This window comes from Canis lupus, chromosome 1 (genome assembly GCF_011100685.1).
Source record: "Canis lupus familiaris isolate Mischka breed German Shepherd chromosome 1, alternate assembly UU_Cfam_GSD_1.0, whole genome shotgun sequence".
NCBI classification, from domain to species: Eukaryota; Metazoa; Chordata; class Mammalia; order Carnivora; family Canidae; genus Canis; species Canis lupus.
In genome coordinates, this window is record NC_049222.1 from 93,143,389 (window position 1) to 93,163,323 (window position 19,935).

General features: G+C 42.9%; 1 protein-coding gene and 1 long non-coding RNA gene across 23 annotated transcripts in view; both read right to left on the reverse strand.

Annotated features, from left to right (window-relative positions):
* GLIS3 (GLIS family zinc finger 3) overlaps positions 1–19,935 on the reverse strand; it is a 546,483-nt gene that overhangs the window by 191,728 nt on the left and 334,820 nt on the right. The window lies entirely within an intron of this gene.
* Positions 1,500–19,150, reverse strand: LOC111096950. The gene is made up of 3 exons (XR_005354269.1): positions 19,070–19,150; positions 2,242–2,377; positions 1,500–1,705 (listed from the first exon to the last, which is right to left on the reverse strand). It is a non-coding gene; the product is annotated as an uncharacterized LOC111096950 (long non-coding RNA).

The window sequence follows — 19,935 nt, forward strand, 5'->3', positions numbered from 1 at the left end:
TATTCCTCTCCTACAGAGAAGCCCAGGAAATACTTCATTCTTCCAGAATCCCTGCTACCAGTGCTCTAGCTTAGAGTCTGCCCTCAAGAGACCTCTGTGTGCAATTTGGAGAACAAACGTGAAAGAGAAGCCATGATTCCACTCTAGGATAGGTCAACAGAGCCATATATGGGAACAGGACAGAGGTGAGCCTCAGCTTCCAGATCTCCTGCAAATCCCTTGAGGTAATCCATGGCTGTTTCTTTTGAGTTCTGTAGGCTCCTCATCTTTGAAAGCCAGATGTAGTTTTTCCTACCCATCCTCCACCAGCCTGTCCCATGAGTAAGGCATATATAACTTCCTGTATTAAACCCCTTCCTGCTTAAAATATCTAGAGCCCGTCCCTTTTTCCAGACTAAACTCTAACTTATGAACCCATTGACTTGATCAAGGTACGAAAATCCCAGGGCGCCTGGGTAGCTCAGTTGGTTATGTGTCTGACTCTTGATACAAGCTCCCATCTTGATTTCAGGGTCATAAGTTCAAGCCCTGCTTTGGGCTCCACACTGGGCATGGAGCCTATGTAAGAAAGTTAAAAAAAAAAAAAAAAGATACTAAAGATACTACCATTGGGACTATTGTGTATGTATGTATCTATCTACCTACAACAGAACCTTTATCTCCAAAGAAAATTCCCAAATATAAAACAGGTAAAAAGTGGAGCTTTTCGAGATGGCCAGGTGTGTGGAGAAGGGGTGTGCCCATGGTTTACCACTTGTTCACACTTCTTCCCCTACCTGCAGAATTCTAAGGCTCTGAAAGATCTTGTTTGTATATCTTGTAGTAAGAGAAGAATCCTAATATATCTAGCTGGCCTGTGCACACAAAGCACTAAATTAGTAGTATTCCCAGGGCCTGAGAAGGTAGCAAGCAACTGCTGACTTGAACTGTTTTGCAAAATGCACTGTGCCTGGCCCAGGGAGAGAAGGGACTCATTAGGAAGCAGGTTTCCTGTCCTTAAGGATTTCACAAACAGCAGATGAAAACAGAAGGTCCGAAGACCAGGAAAATACAGTGACGTGTCTAAGTGAGAGGCATGTGGCATTTGGTGGCCCATGAGGACCTTTGGTCCTATGAGCAAGGCTTTAGTGAGCAGATGCTAGGTTGTGTAGCACAAAGTGCCCCCTGACTCCCAGGTGTGACAGGAAGCCCACTCCCAAGGTGTCTAGAATATACAGCTGCCCAAGCAGGGGAGGGAGCCAAAAACCTGACATCCCATCTCCCTGGTGAATAACATGCCGAGCTGCTCCCAGACTGCGTCACCTGTCCAGGCAGTCCCTCGGATTACAAGGGAGTTGCCATATGGTCATTATTTTCTAATTGATTTTTGGCAAATTACTTTCATCTGGTGAGTTCGGTATGAGTGGGCCAGACACCTTGTTCCCCATACTTCACTTTTCATCTGCTAGGACTTTCAGAAAACTCAAGATACTCACAGGAAACTGGGCATATCTGCTCTGAACACTTTTTTTTTATTGTTTTGACACACCCGCCAAGAGATTGGTCTCTCTTTCCAGCACTGCTTTCAAAAGTCAGATTTTTATGGTAGAGAATTCTCATTAAAAATGATTACTTTTGGCAGCAGAAGTCGGAAAGGTGACAGGAGAGAGGCAAGTATTAGAGGCATGAAGATTTTTTTTCCTTCCATTTGCAGAAAGCCTGCCGCCTGTAAAACAAACATCATCAGGAGAATGAAAAAAAGAAAAAAAAAACCCACAACATTTGAAACACACGACAAAACCCCTCCTAACCTTTATGTGTGCCCTCGGAAGCAATGTCTTAAGTACAGGGGCTAAACCACTATCCTACCTACTCCATAAGCTGTAAACCCGCTGAGGGCTCAGCGTGTTTTCCCCAACCCTGGTCTCTCTGGCCCCGGCGCGTGGGACCACCGAGAGATGCCTCATGAGCAAACACAGCAACGGCTAATAGTTACTAGAACACTGTAGAGAGAAGCCAATGCACATTATGGACACCAAATATACGCACTAGAAATCTACACCAACCAAATTCCTTTTGGTAATACTGTATTTACTCTTTCACCTGGGCAGAAATAAAATCTAATAATTCCTAACTCTGCAATAATTCTCTAAAGGAACTGAACATATAAACTTTTCTTGATACTTCTATTTAGATATACAATTTCTTGAGAATGGTAAGATATATATTTTTTAACTATTGTGCAAAAATATTCCTCCTTACTTTTTTTGTGGAAATTACTGCATCCCCTTATGAGCTGTCAGGAAATGTGGGAACCTAGTGGGTCTCAGCCACCATTTCTCCTGTACTTTGTTTTCTTGCACTACTTGTTCACATGTAGGATCTTGGCCCCAGGTTCCTGTATAGGAATAGAGGAAAAATGTGGCTGTGCTTTGGGCATCGTCAACTCTCTGTGACAGCCTGGTCCACAGTGTCGTGATGCCTGTCAACTGTTCTGGGTCCTCTGGTGGCCTGTGATGTCCTCAACCCTCCAAACACAAGTGCACATATTTCACAGAAGATGAGACCGTAAAGACTCTAAGTGACAGACCTTAAGAGCCTACCAGTTGAGAAAGCACTTTCATAGCAGACTCCATTTTTCCTTCTATATTTCCTGTTTTGATGAGTGTAGTAACTTTTATTCCCAGTATCCCAGGACACAGTAATAATTCTGTTAAAAGCTACAGAGAGAAACCCAGGGTCCAGTGATCAGAGCACAGAATGAAGACTCTGGAAATTAGGCAAATGTCCCCTGGAAGTGACACTGTAGAGGAAATCTAAAGGACAGATTAGAGTTAGCTCACCATGCCATAGAAGCATGTGTGTGCAGACAAGTGACAAAAGGGGTTTTTGAGGGGATGAGGAGTAGAATGGGAGGAGATTATTCCAGATAAAGACTGCAACCTTTACATCAATATTTTGCTCACCATACTGTCTTTCCTGGAAACTCATAAAAAAGCAAGAGAATGTCATTGTCCTATCAAGTTATGTCAATCAGATGTTAACCACAAAATACTTAGAGCCTAAAAAAGACAAAGGAAACTCTTATTTGCCATATGCACTGGACTACACATGTCCATCCTAGAAATATTACGATGTTCTATCTGAAATATTTCACCTTCTGTGAAGCCAAAAATGCCCTCTTTCCATTGTCGCCTACCCTAGAGATAAAGTTACTTTGTGGCTGTTTTTTTCCCCATCTACAAAGAAGTTCAACAACAATAAGGAAGGCTTCTCTCCACAAGAACTGGCATAACCAATCTGGCTCTGATAAATAGGAATTTGGTAAATACTGTACAGCTGATAAATTCTGTCCCAATTATACATGCCTATCAAATTCAAAGGTGGTTTTGCGGTAGGCTATTAAATGCATGGTTCAATTACAACCTTCCTGCACAGAACATTTCTTCCCTGGTTAAGGAACCAAATGCTAATTCAGAGATTGGTCATATTTTCCACTTGAAGTTCATTACATTCAAAGTAAATTGAGTGCAGTGAATGACTGGCTGACCCCAGCCACCCCTCACCCAGAAAGTCAATGGTCACATAGCACTGTCGTCCAACAAAAAGCTTCACGCATCTGAAGCTAGTTTATATGGCGTCAACCATGAAGTCAGGAAGAATCAGAAACTACTGGAATTCCCATTGTTTCTGAAAAAAGAGCTCCTGGCCAAACTGTCCCCTGTCTTTCGACAGTGGGGCCTTACGTTTTGTGGTTCCTTTACTTTCTCATTTCCACTTCACACTAAATAAGTAAGAAGAATTATATGCTCCTAAACAGAACAAAGGGCCTGAATGAGCTTCGGCATAATACATCAGGCCAGAAATGCCACAGGGGCGGGGGGCGGGGGGACTTACAAGACTCCATGTGAGGTGACAGTGGGGCTTCCCAACACTGGGAGACAATACAGCTCCCCTGCCTCGAGATTTCTGAGCTTGTTTGCAATAATTGCCTTTGCCCACCCAACCCATCTTATTCGGGGAGGCTCTGATGTTTCCCTGCAATTGCTCTGCTCTGATGCCGACTTGAAAAACCTCCTCCACATGGATGCACTCAATCACCCGGCATTAAATGAGACATCTAAGGGTTCTGCCACTCACCATTTCTGTCATGTTGTCTCAGCCCTTAGAGGACTCCATTGTTGTGCAAGGCCACTACAATCCCATTACCAGCTGGCCCACGATCAGATGATAACTAAAGTGAACACAAACACTTAGCCAGCACAAGAACTGCTGAGGCCCTCCCTCTTGGGCAGCGCAGCCCAGGAGATTTTCTGACACCCGATCCACAAATCGAACAATCACATTGCAAAACGCTTTCAATGTCGAGGAACAAGCATTCAATCAGCCCTCATGCGCCTGTCATCTGGCCCTGAGTGCTTATGAAACAGTCAGCTTGGCCTTTCTTCTTTGCTAAAAAATTTTTCAGAAAACCACTAAGTTGCTTCAGTCTTCTTCCCACTGCACCACTGCTCAGATGTTGGCCGAGGACGGTTATGAGCGCCTGGCCTAAGGCTCGTCTCTGCACAGCGGCTAGAAGTTTGCTTGGAAAGAAAGATATGCCAATTTGGTCTAGCGGAGTAACTATAAGTAGTTCAAAAAGTTGTTTAACTAGGCCTTGACCCGCCTTCGTGCTGCAGCACAAAGAAGCAAGCATCCCGCACTTCCTACACCAACCGACAATATGGCCTGGATGCTGCACACTGTGAGGCAGTGCACTGTTCTAGCCTTCAGGATGGGGCAGTCGTGCACATGCACACACACACACACAACCATTAATAGGTAAATGTGATATGAGGGACAGAAACAGTGAGGCCAAGCGCTGGGAGAAAGGAGAAATCTCTGGCAGAGGTGGTCCCCCCAAAGGTTTCCCAGAGTCTGTGAAGGTGGGCTAGGGTTCAGATCCCCAGCTCCAAAATGTGTGGAGATTCCCAGTAGGGGAAGTGTCATGAGCAAAGACAGAACCCTCAGAATGAACAGCCTGACAGAGGGAGTCAGTGGAGAAGCTGGGAATGAGCAAGAGGAATAGCCCCTCCTTAAAGTACAGGGCCACCAAGTGCTGTCCTTTTGTCAACATTTCAGGTGGGTGCTAAGGCCGATGAAGAAAATTCAGCTGTGAAGGTTGGTCTGGTCCACATGGGGCTGGAACATGAGCAGCAGACTGAGGTGTGCTGACCAAACTGAGGGCAAGTAATATCTTTTCTAATGCAGCTGCTGCCCACCAACCGTGGGGCCAGGCCTTGCCGGGTGCAGCCCTCACCCCTGGGAACCTGCCTCCAATAGTGAAACACGGTTACAGGTCAGTGCTGCAGCTTCTTCACAAACACATGATTTCTGGATGTGTGGATTGAAAGAGAAGCGAAACTCTTCCTAGAAGTCAATCACTGTGTTCAAGTATATCCTGACAGGGAGCAAGGGAGGGACAAAGGGAGGAACAGAATGGATATCAACTGGCTACTTGCTGGTGGCCCCTGTCAGGTCTTGTCAGGGTGCGGGGAGGGATGCTGATCAGAGAAAGGGCAAGTGGGGATGAGGTGTACAGACTGGCTCCAGGCCGTGCTCCCTACCCTCCTTCCTTGCTCCCTCTGGAGCAGGCTTTCTGCCAACCCACAGCTGAAAGAGAAGTCCCTAAGGATGGAGAAAAGGTGAATCACCTCCTATGGGGTGTTTTTCATGAATTAAAACATCTGGGATGTTCTTTCTCAGTTATAGTTGATCATCTTTAAATTAAATTACAACGGACTAAAAGGTAGGGGGCTTCACAGGCTCCTAGCTTTAACTGGGATCTTGACTGGGACTTAGGGCTTAAAGAGTAGTTTTCATATCATCTCTGGCCTCAGCTCTGGGATCTGACAGTCCCCTCACTGGCAGCTGTGGCAGTGAGGCTGGATCCCCGGGGAGGCAGGTGGGCACACATGGCAAGAGCTCCCCACTGATGAGGCTGAGCATCCCCTTGGGCATCCCTGTGACAGAGGGACGGGCTACATGTGGCAGTAAGCTAATGAGGTCTGTGTTCCCAGAGAAAGGAAGAATCAAGCCTTCTCCCTTAGAGGAACAAGCATGAAGCATCCCTAGGTGACATGGGCTGTTCACATTCTGGCATGCTCTACTTCCTGTGTTGAGCCCCTGTGGGTCTCAAGGCCTGAGTACAGAGTGAGGCAAGAGCAGTTACTTCTCACAGCAGAGGATAAAGCCTCCTGCATGGTGTCCTTTGGTGGGCAGCTAACTAAAGTGCTAGTTCCATTCCTTTAATGCAGCATGAAGGATGGAGTATAAGAATTTGGTGAAGATATAAATAATCTGAGCTCCTTGGAAGGCTACAACTCAGTAACAAAGGATCAAAGTTTCAACAGCATGTCTGAACAGTGCTTTCGTATTTGTGACTTCTTGTCTCTCAGAAGCATCCTCAGGGTAACCCAGAAGGTTCCATCATTTGCCTGATATCACACATCTAGCAAAGAACGAGACCGAAACAGGCCCTGTGTGCGGATCTCTCGGATTACATCACACAGTCTGAGTCTGGCAACCTTACCACCCGCCATATTATTTTTCCCTGTGCTCATAACACGAATTTGTTCACTTAGCAAACATTTACTGAGTGCCTGTTAGATGCCACTTGGACACATCAGTGACCAATAACAGCAAAGAACTCTGACCTCAGGGAGGGGGCTGGGGAGCAAAGGCCAACAATGAGCAGGAGACATAATAATAAATAATAAAGGAGTGCATTCTACAGATGCTGTAAGTTGGTAAGAGCTATGTAAGACAAAGAGTAGAGCAAGTTAAGGGGGATGGGCAGAGTGAGGGGTCAGGGAAGAGTGTGTAGGCTGCCATTTTAAATAAGGCGATAGGAAGAGATTTCATGAAGAAGGTGACAACTGAGCAGAGCCTTGGAAGAGGTGAGAGGCAGCAGATGGTGGAGAGCTCCAGGCAGAGGGAACAGCCAGTGTGAGGACGCTAAGTCAGGGGTGAGTCTTGCATGCAGGAGGAAGAGCTAGGCGCCCTGTGGCCAGTGTGGGCTGAGCAAGGGAGGTCTGTTTGCTCATTGTTAAGATGGCACACAGAGGCTTGAACGCTGTAAGGATGCTGCAGTTCTTCCCTGCGAGGACTGGCATTGTCAAGGCCCTCATGATCCGAGTATGCCATTGTCTGTTTACATACATCACACCCAGACACCTGGGCAATCAAGAGAAATGCCAGACTAACCCTTTGTTTCGTATTAGAGAAGCCTGATTTTTAAAAAGCTGTACTTAGTAACATGGATCCTGCCACGTTGGCTTTAATCTTGAAACTAAATCTTTTCCAGGAAGCCTGGGCTTCCAGCTATGAGACACTTTTTAGACTTCTCCCCAGTCATTTACACAGCGTCAGCTTACAAATGTCGGATATCATGAGAATGAGTGCCGAGCTATACTGAACAAAGCAAATAATTAACAGCAGTACACATGGTGGATTCATTTCAAATTCTCTCTTGCTGTCACCTTGATAGAAGCAAATGATAATGGTCACGTATCTCCTGATCATCACAGCCACGGTAACATGTACCACAAATCAACCTCCACCTGCTTGTCGTGCCAAAAATAGAGTAGCTCAGAGATTTCTGTGCACTAGAGAAAGCAACGGTCTCAGGGATTGACAAAGACACAGATCTGGTGCAGAGCGTGTTCAAGAGTATAAGGAACAGGCATGTGTAATCCTTGGACAAGTCCCTGAAAGGACAGAGAAGTTTCTGAGACCATTACTTACACAAACTATATTATTACTATATTTTATGTAATATATGAATACTATACTCTTCTACACTAGAAAATATGCTCTACCGTTTACTATGTTAGGAATAGAGATCAAGTTTGGAGAATGGTTCAAAATAGATAACGCAGACCATCAAAGAACAAACCAGAGTTACTAATCCACATTCATTTTTAAATGATTATAAGATTTTACATGTAATTTTGATGCAACTGGATAAGAAATTTCCCTGTTCTTTGCAAAAGCTCTCTTAGCCAAACTTACCTGGTTAATGAGTTAATATGAGTTTAATGAATAATATCACCAAAAGGTAGACACAAGATTCTGTCCCCTACACAGCAATACTACACTAACTATAGTGGCTATCACAATTCATAGCTCCAAGTCTGCCTGATTAGAGGTAATTTCAAACCTTGGGTGATTTCCCATTGTTCATCTTGTGCTTTGCAAATGCAAGCGTATACTGTGTCCTAGTCAAACTTCCTGTTCAATTTTACAGTTAGAATCTTATTTTTTTTGAAAGATTTATTTTTTTAAAAGACTTTATTTATTCATGAGAGACAGAGAGAGAGAGAGAGACAGAGAGAGAGACAGAGAGAGGCAGAGACACAGGCAGAGGGAGAAGCAGGCTCCATGCAGGGAGCCCGACATGGGACTCGATCCCGGGTCTCCAGGGTCAAGCCCTGGGCCGAAGGTGGCGCTAAACCACTGAGACACCCAGGCTGCCCTTATTTATTTGAGAGAGAAAGAGAGAGAGAGAGAGAGAGAGAGAGAGAGAGAGAGAGAATGTGTGGGAAGGGCAGAAGGAGAGGGAGAGAATCTCAAACAGACTCCCCACTGAGTGCAGAGCCTTACACAGTGCTCCATCTCCCGACCCTAACATCATGAACTGAGCTGGAACATGTTTTGGACACTTGTTGGCCTGCACCACCCGGGTGCCCCTAGACTTTCTATTTTTAATCAATATAATGTAACACTGCATTTAACATCAAGAGGTTGTTTCTTAGTCTCTAACAACATGTACTCAAGAGCAGAGAGACTCCCTGAGCTGGCTCTAGGAAGCCTCCGGTTTTCTGTCAGAAACAGCCTACTGAAGCACTTGTCAAACTGTACATCTTCCTGAACTAACCATGTGACCAGCTGGCCTTTACTCGGCCAATTCACAAAGTGACTTTTAAGTCTTTTCAGTTCATCTGGAACAACACGTGTCTACAGTTTGAAGCTCTCAAAGCCGTGACTTTGGTGCACTGCTTAGCTAAAGAGTAGAATAGCGATCAGATACATCCAATCACAAACAAGATATGTTGAACAGCAGGGTTTTTGTTTTTGTTTTCTTTTGTTTTGTTTTTGGTCTCCCATGCAGCTTAGGCACTGCTCAGAGGGTTTGCTTAAGATATCTGCTTAAATACAACAAAGATGGAGCTATGGCTGGCACTGTGCTAAGACGATTACAAGGTCTTTCTCATTTAACTCCTATGGCAATCTTCTAAAAGGCCACCCCACTACTGTCATCCTTATTTCAAAGATAAGAAAGTGGAGGCCTCAGAGCAGTGAGCCACTGGTTCAAGTCACACAGCTAGGAAATGGTTGCACTCAAGCCCCAAGTCCTATACTTGGCTTGATGTCTATATGACTAGAACTTACTCCATTCATATCTCAAATTTTTCCTGTCCTGAGTCTATTTTATAAAAACACATTTCAGCATGCATTTTTACAGAATATCCTTACCTTCCTCCCAACCTGGTACTATGCATTTATGTAGAAAAATTAAACTTTTCAAAATGCAAATGTATATGCATCCCTTGGTGGCTAGATTTAGCAAAAATGCCCTGTCCTGATTTCTTAAAAAGTTAAACATACCTACCAAATGACCCACACACTTTATTCCCAAGTATTTGTCCAGGAGAAATGCAAATGTATGCCCACACTGAACCTTGTATACAAATGTTCATGGCTGTGTTATTCACAATAGTCAATAACTGGTAACAGTCCCCTGGAAAGTGGAGAAATAAAATATGTTGTATCCACAGGATGAAATAGTATTCAACATTGTAAAGGAATGAACTATATAGATACACACAACACCATGGATGAATCTCAAGATAATTACAGCAGTGAAAGAAGCCAGACACAAAAGTGTATACACTACAAGATACCATTTACTTAAAATCCTAGAAAATGTAAACTAATCTGCAGTGAGAAAATCCAGATCAGTGGTTGCCTAGGATCACAGGTGAGTGAAAAATGGATCACAAAAGGGGCACAAGGAAATTTTCAGGGGTTAGAGGAGAATGCTCTCTGTATCTTGTTTGGGGCAATGATGTCATGAGTGTATATAGCTTGCATTCTCTCTTTAAAAGGATATATCTTATTATTATGTATAGAATGTACCTCAATAAGTTTGAATATAAAGTAGATAGGTTTATGAATAAACCATTTATATATTGAACTCCAGTTGATGAAATCTTTTTTAAAAAGACACTCAGAAAAGAAAATAAAAATAAAAAGAGACTCAATTTTTTGAAAGTGCCCAGTCCGTATCTGGTACGACATGCAGTTTCAGCTAGCTATGCTGTTTATTTTAGATTCTAAACTCCTGGTAGTCAAGAACAAGTTCTCATTTTTAGCTTAAGTTCTATGCAGTTCCTAACACAGCATTAGGCGTTGCAACTGTTCAGAACATTGAATCTAAACATATCTCCATTCTATTTTTCCTTGCTTTCCAAAGAGATCCTGGGAGCAGAATCTAGAGAGAGCCTGCTAGCATGCCCATCAGATCCTTAAAAAGTGTCACCAAGGAAATGTTTGCATTTGTTCCTAAACATACAAAGGCTGCCTATGACTCAGGATTCTGGGTGAAGTACTGCCCTCCAGTAATTCTCAGAACTTCTCCAAGACCCTCTCTCTGTGCAGAGACACAGTAGGTTATATGGGCCATCCAGGTAGTGTGGCCTCTGAAAGCTATGGGCAATCCTGACTTTGAACTTTATGTTTTCTGTAAGACAAGGGATACGGGGAAGGAAGGTAAGGAGGCAGAGTTCAGCCGACAAGAGGTTAGAGACTAAAAGCAGTCTCAGCCCTAAATGTGCTCCCACCTCCTTCCTGTCTCAAGGGAACTAAAGCCTATTAGACTGTCAGTGCCAGTTTACAAACTATGTGTTACTGACCCTCAAGAAGACAGGTACAGAAATTGAGTGTGTTTAGAAGCTTATGAAGCCGTTAGACATGGCTGTGATCTGTAGACTCCATTCTCATTGAACTGGGTTCACACCAGGTCTGATATTCTCAAAACCTTAGGGTGAAACCAGTCATGGACAGTTTCATTTACAGTGGCTTAAAAAAAAAAAAAAAAAAAAAAAAAAAAAAAAAAAAAACCTAGTCTGGGGGCCCCTGGGTGGCTCAGTGGTTGAGCATCTGCCTTCGGCTCAGGTCATGATCTCGGGGTCCTGGGATTGAGTCCTGCACCAGGCTCTGCGCAGGGAGCCTGCTCTCCCTCTGCCTATGTCTCTGCCTCTCTCTGTGTGTCTTTCATGAATAAATAAAATCTTAAAAACAAAACAAAACAAAAAAAAAAACCCTAGTCCTCTTCCACACATGGTTTGAGAAGCATAGTTTTATGGCATGGCTTACCCAGTGAATGTTAATTTTTCCCAAAGTGATAGTGAGAGGCAGAAAAAGGCCACTCTATCATCCAATCAAATCCATGCAACTCCCAGCCTGTCTATAGGTGTTTGGATTGAGACTGTAAAGTGAAATTAAATAAACCTTCTCAAAGAGGAAGTTGATCAAAAGTGCTATGTTTCTACTCTAATTAGTATCATGGCTGTATAAGCTGCAAATATGGTTGTCAGCACGTCAAAAATCAAAATGAAGGTCATGATAATAGCTGTGTGGATATAATTAATTTTTTACTTTCCTTTTCCCTTTCTTTTATTCTCTTTTGCTCTCTCTCTTCTTTTTCTTTCATCCTTCTTAGGGGATGACTTAGGAACACACTTATTTCTGAATCAGCCCCATTCATGTTTGGGGCAGCATAGGCAGCTGACCCAGATGGGGCTGCTCCATATGGCCACTGCTTAAATCTAATTAGGCTGAACTAAATGAAGTCCAAGAAACTCTGGATCCTCATTTCTAATGTTTTTCAGAAAGGTTAGTTGGTAGGGAACTCAGAGAGTATGACAGTCTGCTTCACATGACACAGGGAGTGCCTGGGAGGAGGGGTGACCCTTATAACTGCCCCCGAAACTGCACAGATTGAAACGGGCAAGAATGCAGGTCGGGCTTTTGGATTAACAGGCAAGATTTTCTTAATGTTTATTCTTCCTTTCCACCTTAGCTCAATGGTCAGTTTCCCAGACAACTGTCCCAACTTTCCTGATTAGATTGCTTCTTCCTGTCTATTATAGATATCACAAATGCAGTCCTGTGAATCTCCCCCTGTGTTCAGGAAGTTCCACAGGGCAATGGCCATGCCTGTCCTGTCCTGTTGTTAAGCAGTAGTCTCTAGCACTTAGTTAAGCACAGTGATGAACAATAGAACACACTCAACAAATGTCTGCTGGAAGAAGAGAAGAATGAATAAATAAATACAGGGATGAACAAATGAAGTCTCTAGATAGTAGGTATTAGCATCTATACCCATCTATTATCCCAAAGTATTATCTATACATAATACTTTGGCCTTGTCTCTAGATAAAAAGATAAAATTAATGATGAGTTTCACATGATCATTACAATTTTTAAGAAGAGTGGGTAGCCTGTGGAAGCCTTATTACCAATTTGAAAAGAAATAAAAATTCCTAAGAATTCAAGGGTGAGAAATATACTGAGACTATATAAATCATGTTGTTTGCATGGAGTTTTTAAAAATGAAATAGCTCTTTTTGGGGAATAATCAATAGAGAAAAAGGCTTGGGTTATTCTGTATTTCAATTAGGATAAAATGTTAAAAATAATTTCTGAAAACAAAAGTCATGGCAGAGAAGAGTGAATTTTATAATATACTTTAATTTCTGCTTTGGGTCAAATCATGACCCCAAGAGCATTCAATTGCAGATAATAAAAACCTGGGAGAAAGAATGCAGTTAACCTATGCTGTAGATTGAAAAGTGTCCTCCCAAAGTTCATACAGTGAAACCTAATCCCCCGTATGATGGCACTTTTAGAGGTGGGGCTCTTAGGAATTGATCAGGTCATGAGGGTGTAGCCTTCGTCAATGGGATTAGGGTCATGGTAGGAGACCCCAGAGAGTTCCCTTGACTTTCTGCTGGGTGAGGACACAGAAAGAAGACTACACCAGACACCAAATCTTGATTTTGGACTTCCCAGCCTCCAGACCTGTGAGGAACACATTTCTGTTGTTTCTAAACTACCCAGCCTGTTGCATTTTGTCATTAGTAGCCCAACTGCCTAAGACAACCTACAAAGGCTTTCTTCCAACATCACGATTATACACATGATAGTCTTTACCAAAGAGGCCCTCAATATCCCTAGAGCCAGAAAAAAGTGGAGTTTACCCAGTTAGTATTTACTAAAAGAGAAACAGTAAGTCACTCAATTATTAAGCCCTGTAAGCATATGTCCATTATTTTTTTTTGCTAGCAAATACACAATTACTATTTTTTTTATCTGAATAATGTTTTTTCTGTTAACATGAAGGAACAATGATATGATCAGTTTATCAGCATGCATTTAAGTATAAAAGCACAATGAAAGTATCAAAATGGATGTATTTTGTATTTTTTCATCATCTTTCGTTTTCCAAAAAAATGTTTGGAAAGGTGGCCCAAAAAAAGTACACACACATATACACATACATAGAGAAAAAAAATCATCTGTATATCTCCAGTGTTGTTCAACTAAAATAATACAATAAAATATAAATCATTTTGTAACGAGTAATATACTTCCAAACCTAAGAGTCCCCCCAAGAAGATATTTTAATATCTATTTTCTTTAAGCATAGTTATTAAACTTTGTTTTAAATATGTATTAAAAAGGGATCCCTGGGTGGCACAGCGGTTTGGCGCCTGCCTTTGGCCCAGGGCGCGATCCTGGAGACCCGGGATCGAATCCCACATCGGGCTCTCGGTGCATGGAGCCTGCTTCTCCCTCTGCCTGTGTCTCTGCCTCTCTTTCTCTCACTGTGTGCCTATCATAAATAAATAAAAATTAAAAAAATTAAAAATTAAAAAAATAAATATGTATTAAAAACACTTTACCAATAGTGTTTCATCCATTCCAATGAGCAAGTAGAATTAACATTTATTGATCAGGTACTATAAGTAGTATCTTGTTTCTTATAATGTCCCTTTAAGACAGGTCTTATCACATTCTTATAGATGAACAGAGAGAAGCAGAGAAAGAGTAACAAGTCACGCAGCAGGTAGCCAGGTCTGACTCCAAATACCATGGGTTTCCAGGCTGTGAGGATGCATGCGAGTGTGTGTGACACCAGCCTGGCACCTGCAGGCCGGGGGGACGGGTCAGCGTGGAGGCTCCTTCCAATCTCAAACCTGCTCCATCTTTCTCTCAACAATAACCGCAGCTAAACCTTTGGATACAAACCCACCCTGGATTTGCTACACTGCAATTAGCTCCTCCGCTATGCTAGTTAATAGTCCACCAGATATAATTTTAGTAACCTGGCTAAAAGGATACATCCATTTAATTGAACAACCCTTAGTCCTTTCAGAGTTGCTAGAAAGATTTTAGATGGTTTTGAAAGATCTATCCAAACAAGTCTTTAAGTCACAAGAAAACAAGGTAATTCAGCAGTGGTGCACAGCAGGAGCTTTGCTAAAATAGTTCACAAATGGATATACTAGAATGCCTTTCCCATTCCCACAGTTGGTAAAGGACAACCAGTTCATTTGAGGATTGAAACAGAAACATTTTCAAATCTCACTGGAAAATCAGACATATTTCTTGCACATGCTCTTTCCTCTAAATGTGAGGCTCTTTCTTGTCTTTCGAATCTATTGTTCAGTTAATCTGTGCACGCCAGAATATTCTAATTTAAATCTGAGGCTGGGACGTGCTATATTTTGTTTCTAGCTGCAAGAGTGTGAATGCCATAAATAACATGCACTGTGCTTGTTCTCTGTTCTTAAACAGTCTGATAAGCTCGTATTGAAACCATCTCGGCAACCACATTTGACAGCTCACTAGGAACCTGTTCAATCCAGCCTCCCAACCAGTCCATCACTGCTGCCAGTTTCCAGGCGGACGAGGCATTCAGACACCAGGCTCTAAATGAGAACAGCCCTGGCAGGACCCTCGTAGGAGAGGTACACTCCGGCTAACAGGCCGTCAATCTGTCAATAGCTCTTAAGACTCCTCCACCTTAACCAACTGAAGACTGGCTCAGTGCAGCAAGGAAGGGGGAACACAGCTTGGGGAGGGGTCCTGTCAACCCCATTTGCAGGAACCTGTCTGCAACCTGCGTGCCAGACTAAACCAGCACAAACCAGCACCACTAGGGCAGCTGCAGAGCACTTTTCTTCCCCAAAGTAACTCATTCCTCCATTAAATAAATAGTAATCGAACATCAACTGGGTAACAAAGACACTGTGTACCTAGAGGAACTTGAAACCAGACAGCAGTAGGGCCAGTCCCTGAATCCATTACACACAGCAAGCAGAGCTTCTCTGCATTCCTGAAAATTTTCCGGGCCTCAGTTTCTAAATTTGCAAGATGGGGATAACCTACGTCATTTCATAGGACTGCTAACAAGACCAAATGAGGTAAGGCAAATGTAACATAATGCTTGACTGCAGGGGAAATACTCAACAAAGAAGCCCATCCACTTCCTTCTTCTCCTTTCTTTGGGACTTAAGATTTTCCCATTTGCTCAAATCACGCAGCCTTTGTCTTAAAATCAAGAATATATAAGACATGGAGGAAGAAGCAGGGTTTTTTCCTTCTTTTTATTTTTCAGTAAAGTGTGTACTGAAGTGTAACATACAGAAGAGTGTAAATCATAAGGTTCCAGCTCCATGAATTTTCACAGTGACAAACCCAGGCAGACATCCACCTCAGTGAGTAACATAACCAGGCCTCTAGGAGCCCCCTCGTGCTCAGTCCCAGCCACTTCTCCCCAAAAGATACCCTCTTTCTTGAGTTCCAGGCCCATTGACTACCTAATCAAGTAGCATTTTAATAATGTTGACACACACAAACCACAAACGGAAATGTGGGATATTGTATGGATTTGCAGCCAATGAGCTATGTCAAAGGGACAGCACATTATAAAAAGAAATAAATACACTGAAAACAAGCAATGAAAGTAATAAAGGTAACATGTTGTTAAGGTGCTGGGCTCTCTTCTCTGCCTCTCATTTTAATCCAAACACTATAGAACAAAAATGAGAAAATCTTTACATGTTCTTATAAAAATTAGTGGTAGGACTCATTCTACCTGCTTTCTAGAGTGGTTCTAGATTGAGAAGGCATAGCACTACAAGACAATGGAGAAGAAGAAAATATATTTTGAAGAAAGAATTACTTAATTCTGACAGTGACTGCCATCACCAAAATTTAAAATACAAATCAGTAATTTCCCCAAAACACATTTAAAACTTAAACTTCACTGATACATTAAAAATACTCCTTAATACCTTTATAAAACTATCTTCAAAACCCTTGGGATCCTTGGAAAATACATTTTTAAAAATCTCATCTGGTCAACTATAATACTCTTTGCCTCTTGGGATTAAAATTAGTAATAATCAACAACTTTTTTCTTCCCACTAGACCAAATTGAGTGCCCCCTACCATTCTTTTTTTTTTTTTTTTAAGATTTTATTTATTTCTTTAAAAGAGAGAAAGAGTGAGTGTAAGCAAAGGGAGGAGCAGAGAGGGAAAGGGAGAAAGAGAGTCTCAAGCAGACTCCATGCTGAGCACCAAACCTGATACAGGGCTTGAACTCATAACCCTGAGATCATGATCTGAGCCGAAACCAAGAGCTGAATGCTTAACCAACTGCACCATCCAGGCATCCCATGCCCCTACCATTCTTGATGGTATGACAGTGAGAGTTCACATAGCTCACAGTCACTCAGAGGCTAACCGTGCTTGCAGGAGGCTAGGGTAGCTCACACTCAGAGGCTAACTGTGCTTGCAGGAGGCTAGAGGGAGGCAAAGCATGCGGGGCGGTCTGTCTCATTCAAATATTCCACTACAAAATGTGCCCTAGCGTAGCATTGATAGCGTAGCATCATGTATTGACTTATCAAGACAGCTCACAGAGCTGTTCAACATCATGCAGGGAAATGCAAATCCAAATCACAATGAGATACCACTTCACCCACTAGGATGGCTCTAAACAAATGAAAAATAACAGGTGCTGGAGAGGATGTGGAGCAGCTGTCCCGTGCACTGCTGGTGGGAAATGGGCTGATTGCTATGGAAAACAGTTCCTCAGAAAGTTAAAACTTTAACTTTTTTTTACCAAGTGACCCAGCAACTCCACTACTTGGTATATACTCGAAAGAACTGAAAACAGGCACTCAAATACTCATAACACACATGGTCACCACAGCACGACTCACAACGGCCAAAGGGAACAACCCAAATATTCATAACAGATGATGGCTAAAAAAGTGCACACATACAACATGGGATATTACTCAGCCGTACTGAGAAATGCAGGACTGCTGCATGCCAAGTATGGATGGACCTCACACACATTAGGGGAATGAAGCTAGGTACAACAGATCACATGTTGTGTGTTTCATTTGTATGAAATGCCCAGAATAGCTAAAGGTGCTGCAGTCACTGAATGATGAATTTCATATTATGTGCATCTCACTTCAATTTTTTTATTTTTATTTTATTTTTTTTAAAGATTTTATTTATTTATTCATGAGACATACACAGAGAGAGAGAGAGAGAGAGGCAGAGACACAGGCAGAGGGAGAAGCAGGCCCCATGCAGGCAGCCCGATGTGGGACTCGATCCCGGAACCCCAGGATCATGCCCTGGGCCGAAGGCAGGCGCTAAACCGCCGAGCCACCCAGGGATCCCACTTCAATTTTTTAAAATATCCAGGAAAAAAAGAGAGAGAGAAAGAGAGAAAATAAAGAAAAAACAGGCAAAATGGGGCTGGAGGTGAGAGGCAGAAACTGCTCACAGGTACCAGGAAAGAAATACCTTCAGAGGCATAAGATGATGAGGAAACAACCAAGCAGTTCAACTGGGAGATGAGCTAGAAAGACCCTTTCTCTTTGACAATACCATAAAAGTTTGAAATTCTTTTTAAGCCCTTATTTTTCCTTCCAATATATGGGTAGCAAGGAGCCTAGACTCCAGCTAGCCAGGAGAGGCCTGGCAGATACCAAGAATCCAGACAGACAGGAGGTGCAGTTCAGCAAAAATCCAAAGAACGCAGCAGGCCCTCTGAGCCTCAGCAGGAAGGGCAATATATCCAGCAGGTAGGATCTAGGCAGCACAGCAGGACTCAGAGTGAGAAACACCTAGGACAAGCTCCCCATCCTGAGTGCCTTCAATCCTGTCCACACTGCCTGCTGCAGGGCGTGAGGCCCTTACAACACCGCATTCAGAAGAGGGTTTCAACAGTGCCTGCAAATGCTCAGGGCAGAGCAAGTGGTGCTGGGTTTGGCAGAGGGCCATCCAGCCTGGTCACTGAGCGTCAGCCCTCCATTCTGCAACCTGCATCCCAGCTGAGAAATCTGGTCCTCACTAGCCTAGCCACCAAGAACCAGCTTGCAGTGAAATCTACTAAAGCTATAAAATGTAAAAGCGTATCATCTTATTTTCTCTCTCAAGAATATTTTTATTTTACATTAACCTTTAAAACTTTTTTAAAATCTTATTTTTAAAAGAACTTCTCAGTTGATAAATATATTTAAAGATAGCAGAATGGCCCATAAAACAAACTATAGATAAAGAACTGTATACCATAGTGGGTGGCTCAGTTGGATATGTGTCTGCCTTCAGCTCAGATTACGATCCTGGGATCAAGTCCCATGTCGGGCTCCCAGCTCAGTGGGGAGTCTGCTTCTCCCTCTCCCTCTGCCCCTCCCCCTGCTGTGCACACACTCTCTCTCTCAAATAAGTAATAAAATAAAAAAAAAGTAAGAACTGTATACCATATAGCAGCCTAACAAATCTGAATAACTCTAATGTGCATTAAAGAAAATAAATATATGCAAAATATCAAAAGAGAAAAGGTTAGATGATCTTATTCTTTTGGGGTCATGTGGCATCTTCCATGAGACTTCCCCTAAACATCTGTAGGACAGAGGCAAGAGGACTCATATGCCATGAGGTGTCTGCTCACCTGAACCAAGTCAAAATAGGCAACTTCTGCTCATGAGATGCTCCTGTCTCTACTGACAATGGCATCAACTTTTTAAGTTCCTCAAAGACTCTGAGTCTAGAATCCAGGTTGAATCCAGTATTCTTGAATTTCCCAGGGTTCTACATGAGAATGTAGCAGTGCTAGGAGAGTTGCTCACACCCTGACTTGGCTCCTTCTTTCCATCTCAATTCTATCTTAGACTACCACGGGCCTCTAACATACACCCACAACAGCTGTCCCTTAGCCACCCTGCAGACCTTGTGTACACCCACCCAAGTGAATGAATCAGAGGAAGACTCCAGAGCAAGACTCTGGAGAAGATCCTAGAAGAAGGTGCCATTTGAGCAGGAAACTCTAGGACGAGTACCTACAACGAAGTCTAGGAGGACACAGAGTTAGCACATCCCCTCGGATTTGTGGATTCCTTGCCCCACAGGGAAGGAAAAAGATGGGAAAGGGCCCAGGTGGGTCCCATTGGAGCTGGGTACTTCAAAGTGTGCTCCATCAACTAGAGTGTGGACACCATCTGGGACCCTGCTAGGAATAGAGACTCCCAGGACCCACCCTGGGCCTACTCAATCAAAATCTCTTGGCGATTCCTAGAATTCAAGTAGGAACTGAACTGCTGGTGGCATAGGGACCCGTTCTGTACCAATCAAAGCATAGTGCTGCATCTGGCAACTGTCAATTCCTTGAATATACTACTTGACCAACTTTCAAAACCAGCTATTTCAGATGAAATGACACTCCATTCATGTGCATGACAACACAAGCACTTGTTTTATTCCCTGACAAGTCAGGCAAAGAATCCAAGAAAACCAGAATACCATGGATCCTATCTACCT